Source organism: Aegilops tauschii, chromosome 1 (assembly GCF_002575655.3).
Source record: "Aegilops tauschii subsp. strangulata cultivar AL8/78 chromosome 1, Aet v6.0, whole genome shotgun sequence".
Taxonomy (NCBI): Eukaryota; Viridiplantae; Streptophyta; class Magnoliopsida; order Poales; family Poaceae; genus Aegilops; species Aegilops tauschii.
Genome location: NC_053035.3, coordinates 303,041,604 through 303,048,980, shown reverse-complemented (window position 1 = coordinate 303,048,980; position 7,377 = coordinate 303,041,604).

Below are 7,377 nucleotides of genomic sequence, written 5' to 3'. Positions count from 1 at the left end.
CTCGCTATTTAAAACAATGATACACACCCCTAGACACTAATTTTATTTATTATAATCAACAATAATATTAAAACAATTTTCATGACAAAGTAGATGTTACGCATGTTACTTGAGCTAATATACAACATAATCAGATAAGTTGTATGAAATTAGTGTTTAAACAACATCTTCAGCATACACGGGCATCTCAGACTTTCACCACAACTACAAGCTCACCAGCCATACTAAAAGGAGTTGCCAAACATAATTGTTGGTCTTCTTAGGTTTTACCAACTCCAGCAGCTTCTCAGCTTCCACCGGCTTCAACTGCCTCTAATTCAGTCACAACCCAAACAAATAAGGCCTTAGTGACTTGATAGACAATGAAACAAGAGCATAGTTGTCCTACATTCCCTTGCTAGATTCCTCCCTTTTGAAGATGCAAGGGAGTTTGGGTATGCATTTTTGTGTGATAGCAAGCATTTGGATCAAAGAATTCAGGGAGGCTCTCTGCCATGTGATGTATACGATAGTGATGGCGCATGCTATTAGCGACAAAGAGTTCTCCTAAAGTTTTAGGGAAGGGGAAGAGGGGCGGTATTGATTCCAGAGTGCCCAATGTAATTTGGAGTTTGTACAAAGGTAGCGTCGCTATAGCCCAACTATAGCTGATTTGGAGGACCGTCACTATTTAGCATATCCCGCTATTTTAAAAAATTACACACACCCATAGACACTAATTTTATTTATTATAATCAACAAGAATATTAAAACAACTTTCATGACAAAGTAGATGTTACACATGTTACTTGATCTAATATACAACATAATCAGATAAACAAACAACATCTTCAGCATACACGGGTATCTCAAACTTTCACCACAGCTACAAGCTCACCAGCCATACTAAAAGCAGTTGCCAAACATAATTGTTTGTTTTCTTAGGTTCTACCAACTCCAGCTACTTCTTAGTTTCTACCGGCTTCAACTACCTCTCATTAAGTCGCAACCCAAACAAACAAGGCCTTAGACTTGATAGACAATGAAACAACAACAAAGTTGTCCTACATACCCTTCTTGGATTGCTCCCTTGTGAAGATGCAAGGGAGTTTGGGTATGCGTTTTTTTGTGACAACGATGAAGGAAATATGCCCTAGAGGCAATAATAAAGTTGTATTTATATTTCCATATATCATGATAAATGTTAATTATTCATGCTAGAATTGTATTAACCGGAAACTTAGTACATGTGTGAATACATAGACAAAAAGAGTGTCACTAGTATGCCTCTACTTGACTAGCTCGTTAATCAAAGATGGTTAAGTTTCCTAGCCATAGACATGAGTTGTCATTTGATTAACGGGATCACATCATTAGAGAATGATGTGATTGACATGACCCATCCATTAGCTTAGCACGATGATCGTTTAGTTTATTGCTATTGCTTTCTTCATGACTTATACATGTTCCTATGACTATGAGATTATGCAACTCCCGAATATCGGAGGAACACTTAGTGTGCTATCAAACATCACAATATAACTGGGTGATTATAAAGATGCTCTACGAGTGTCTCCGATGGTGTTTGTTGAGTTGGCATAGATCGAGATTAGGATTTGTCACTCCGATTGTCAGAGGGGTATCTCTGGGCCCTCTCGGTAATGCACATCACTATAAGCCCTGCAAGCAATGTGACTAATGAGTTAGTTGCGGGATGATGCATTACAAAACGAGTAAAGAGACTTGCCAGTAACGAGATTGAACTAGGTATAGTGATACCGACGATCGAATCTCGGGCAAGTAACATACCGATGACAAAGGGAACAACGTATGTTGTTATACGGTTTGACCGATAAAGATCTTCGTAGAATATGTAGGAACCAATATGAGCATCCAGGTTCCGCTATTGGTTATTGACCGGATATGAGTCTCGGTCATGTCTACATAGTTCTCGAACCCGTAGGGTCCGCACGCTTAATGTTCGATCACGATCGGTATTATGAGTTTATGTGTTTTGATGTACCGAAGGTAGTTTGGAGTCCCAGATGTGATCACGGACATGATGAGTAGTCTCGAAATGGTCGAGACATGAAGGTTGATATATTGGAAGGTTATGTTTGGACACCGGAAAGGTTTCGGATGAGTTCCGGCATTTTTCGAAGTACCGGGGGGTTACTGGAACCCTCGGGGGAGTTAATGGGCCTTCATGGGCCATAGTGGAAGAGAGGAAGAGGCGGCCAGGTGTGGCGCACGCCCCCCCCTAGGCCCAATCCGAATTGGGGTAGGGTTTGGGGGGGGCCTTTCCTTCACTCCCTCTTCCCTTCCTTCCCCCTCCTAGTTGAACTAGGAAAGGGGGGAAACCTACTCCTAGTAGGAGTAGGAATCCCCCCTTGGGGCGCGCCCTAGGAGGCCGGCCCTCCCCCTCCATTCCTTTATATACGGGGGAGGGGGCACCCCATAGAAACACAAGTTGATTGTGGTGCCCCCCTCCACAGATTTCCACCTCGGTCATATCGTTGTAGTGCTTAGGCGAAGCCCTGCGACGGTAACTTCATCATCACCGTCATCATGCCGTCGTTCTGACAAAACTCTCCCTCGGCCTCAGCTGGATCAAGAGTTCGAGGGACGTCACCGAGCTGAACGTGTGCAGATTGCGGAGGTGTCGTGCGTTCGGTAGTTGATCGGTTGGATCGCGAAGACGTTCGACTACATCAACCGCGTTACTTAACGCTTTCGCTTTCGGTCTACGAGGGTACTTGGACACACTCTCCCGCTCGTTGCTCCGCATCACATAGATAGATCTTGCTTGATCGTAGGTAAATTTTTTGAAATACTGCGTTCCCCAACAGTGGCATCCGTGCCAGGTCTATGCATAGATGTTATATGCACGAGTAGAACACAAAGAGTTGTGGGCGATAATAGTCATACTGCTTACCAGCATGTCATACTTTGATTCGGCGGTATTGTTGGATGAAGTGGCGCAAACCGACATTACATGAAGGCGCTCATGAGACTGGTTCTACCGCCGTGCTTCGCACACAGGTGGCTAGTGGGTGTCTGTTTCTCCAACTTTAGTTGAATGGAGTGTGACTACGCCCGGTCTGTTGTTGAAGGTTAAAACAGCACACTTGACGAAAAATCGTTGTGGTTTTTGATGCGTAGGTAAGAACGGTTCTTGCTAAGCCATAGCAGCCACGTAAAATTTGCAACAACAAGTAGAGGACGTCTAACTTGTTTTTGCAGGGCATGTTGTGATGTGATATGGTCAAGACGTGATGATATATAAATTGTTGTATGAGATGATCATGTTTTGTAGAAGTTATCGGCAACTGGCATGAGCCTTATGGTTCTCGCTTTATTGTATGAAATGCAATCGCCATGTGATTGCTTTACTTTATCACTAAGCGGTAGCGATACTCGCAGAAGCAATAGTTGGCGAGACGACAACGATGCTTCGATGGAGATCAAGGTGTCAAGCCGGTGACGATGGTGATCATGACTGTGCTTTGGAGATGAGATCAAAGGCACAAGATGATAATGGCCATATCTTATCACTTATATTGATTGCATGTGATGTTTATCCTTTATGCATCTTATTTTGCTTAGTTCGGCGGTAGCATTATAAGATGATCTCTCACTAAATTTCAGGATAAAAGTGTTCTCCCTGAGTATGCACCGTTGCCAAAGTTCGTCGTGCCCAGACACCACGTGATGATCGGGTGTGATAATCTCTACGTCCATCTACAACGGGTGCAAGCCAGTTTTGCACACGCAGAATACTCAGGTTAAACTTGACGAGCCTAGCATATGCAGATATGGCCTCGGAACACTGAGACCGAAAGGTTGAGCGTGAATCATATAGTAGATATGATCAACATAGTGATGTTCACCATTGAAAACTACTCCATCTCATGTGATGATCGGACATGGTTTAGTTGATTTGGATCACGTGATCACTTATATGATTAGAGGGATGTCTATCTAAGTGGGAGTTCTTAAGTAATATGATTAATTGAACTTTAATTTATCATGAACTTAGTACCTAATAGTATTTTGCATGTCTATGTTGTTGTAGATAAATGGCCCATGCTACTGTTCCTTTGAATTTTAATGTGTTCCTAGAGAAAGCTAAGTTGAAAGATGATGGTAGCAACTACACGGACTGGGTCTGTAACTTAAGGATTATCCTCATTGCTGCGCAGCAGAATTACATCCTGGAAGCACCGCTAGGTGCAAGACCCGCTGCAGGAGCAACGCCGGACGTTGTGAATGGCTGGCAGAGCAAAGCTGATGACTACTCGATAGTTCAGTGTGCCATGCTTTACGGCTTAGAACCGGGACTTCGACGACGTTTTGAACATCATGGAACATATGAGATGTTCCAAGAGTTGAAGTTAATATTTCAAGCAAATGCCCAGATTGAGAGAATGAAGTCTCCAATAAGTTCTACAGCTGTAAAATGGAGGAGAATAGTTCTGTCAGTGAACATATACTCAAAATGTCTGGGTATCATAATCACTTGACTCAGCTGGGAGTTAATCTTCCGGTTGATAGTGTCATTGACAGAGTTCTTCAATCACTGCCACCAAGCTACAAAAGCTTCATGATGAACTATAATATGCAAGGGATGGACAAGACAATTCCCGAGCTCTTCGCAATGCTAAAGGCTGCAGAGGTAGAAATCAAGAAGGAGCATCAAGTGTTGATGGTCAACAAGACCACCAGTTTCAAGAAGAAGGGTAAAGGGAAGAAGGGTAACTTCAAGAAGAACGGCAAGCAAGTTACTGCTCAAGTGAAGAAGCCCAAGTCTGGACCTAAGCCTGAGACTGAGTGCTTCTACTACAAAGGGACTAGTCACTGGAAGCGGAACTGCCCCAAGTATTTGGCGGATAAGAAGGATGGCAAAGTGAACAAAGGTATATGTGATATACATGTTATTGATGTGTACCATACTAATCCTCGCAGTAGTGCCTGGGTATTTGATACTGGTTCTGTTGCTAATATTTGCAACTCGAAACAGGGACTACGGATTAAGCGAAGATTGGCTAAGGATGAGGTGACGATGCGCGTGGGAAATGGTTCCAAAGTCGATGTGATCGCCGTCGTCACGCTACCTCTACATCTACCTTCGGGATTAGTTTTAGACCTGAATAATTGTTATTTGGTGCCAGCATTAAGCATGAACATTATATCTGGATCTTGTTTGAGGCGAGATGGTTATTCATTTAAATCTGAGAATAATGGTAGTTCTATTTATATAAGTAATATCTTTATGGTCATGCACCCTTGAAGAGTGGTCTATTTTTGTTGAATCTCGATAGTAGTGATACACATATTCATAATATTGAAGCCAAAAGATGCAGAGTTGATGATGATAGTGCAACTTATTTGTGGCACTGCCGTTTGGGTCATATTGGTGTAAAGCGCATGAAGAAACTCCATACTGATGGACTTTTGGAATCACTTGATTATGAATCATTTGGTACTTGCGAACCATGCCTCATGGGCAAGATGACTAAAACTCCGTTCTCCAGAACAATGGAGCGAGCAACAAATTTATTGGAAATAATACATACTGATGTATGCGGTCCAATGAATATTGAGGCTCGCGGCGGGTATCGTTATTTTCTGACCTTCACATATGATTTAAGCAGATATGGGTATATCTACTTGATGAAACATAAGTCTGAAACATTTGAAAAGTTCAAAGAATTTCAGAGTGAAGTGGAAAATCATCGTAACAAGAAAATAAAGTTTCTGCGATCTGATCGTGGAGGAGAATATTTGAGTTACGAGTTTGGTCTTCATTTGAAACAATGCGGAATAGTTTCGCAACTCACGCCACCCGGAACACCACAGCGTAATGGTGTGTCTGAACGTCGTAACCACACTTTATTTGATATGGTGCGATCTATGATGTCTCTTACTGATTTACCGCTATCGTTTTGGGGTTATGCATTAGAGACGGCTGCATTCACGTTAAATAGGGCACCATCTAAATCCGTTAGATGACACCTTATGAACTGTGGTTTGGCAAGAAACCCAAATTGTCGTTTCTTAAAGTTTGGGGTTGCGATGCTTATGTGAAAAAGCTTCAACCTAATAAGCTCGAACCCAAATTGGAGAAATGTGTCTTCATAGGATACCCAAAAGAGGCTGTTGGGTACACCATCTATCACAGATCCGAAGGCAAGATATCCGTTGCTAAGAATGGATCCTTTCTAGAGAAGGAGTTTCTCTCGAAATAAGTGAGTGGGAGGAAAGTAGAACTTGATGGGGTAACTGTACCTGCTCCCTTATTGGAAAGCAGTTCATCACAGAAATCAGTTCATGTGATTACTACAACAATTAGTGAGGAAGCTAATGATAATGATCATGAAACTTCTGATCAAGTTACTACCGAACCTCGTAGGTCAACCAGAGTAAGATCCGCACCAGAGTGGTACGGTAATCCTGTTCTGGAGGTCATGTTTCTTGACCATGACGAACCTACGAACTATGAGGAAGTGTTGATGAGCCCAGATTCCGCGAAATGGCTTGAGGCCATGAAATCTAAGATGGGATCCATGTATGAGAACAAAGTGTGGACTTTGATTGACTTGCCCGATGATCGGCAAGCCATAGAGAATAAATTGATCTTTAAGAAGAAGACTGGCGTTGACGATAACGTTACTGTCTACAAAGCTCGACTTGTTGCGAAAGGTTTTCGACAAGTTCAAGGAGTTGACTACGATGAGACTTTCTCACCCGTAGCGATGCTTAAGTCCGTCCAAATCATGTTAGCAATTGCCGCAATTTATGATTACGAAATTTGGCAAATGGATGTCAAAACTGCATTCCTGAATGGATTTCTGGAAGAAGAGTTGTATATGATGCAACCCGAAGGTTTTATCGATCGAAAGGATGCTAACAAAGTGTCCAAGCTCCAACGATCCATTTATGGACTAGTGCAAGCATCTCGGAATTGGAATAAACATTTTGATAGTGTCGGGGATATACCCCGCGGTATGACCCGGCCGGAGATATGGCCCGGCCGGGACTTGGTGTTTCATTGGTAACCCGGCAGATGATAAGCCAGATGATAAGTCAGATCATAACCCGGCAGATGTTAAGTCAGATCATAACCCGGCAGATGTTAAGTCAGATCATAACCCGGCAGATGTTAAGTCAGATCATAACCCCGCAGATGTTAAGTCAGATCATAAGCCGGCAAATGTTAAGTTAGATGGTAAACCGGCAGACAGTCCTAACCCAGCAGACAGAGTTGCCTGGGGTTAATAAGCCCGAGACGTTAAGAAGCCCAAGATGTTAAGAAGCCCATGAAGAGAAGTCAGAATAGTTTTAAGTCTTAGTCCGAGATGGACTCTACATGTAACCCGCCCCTTCAACTTATATAAG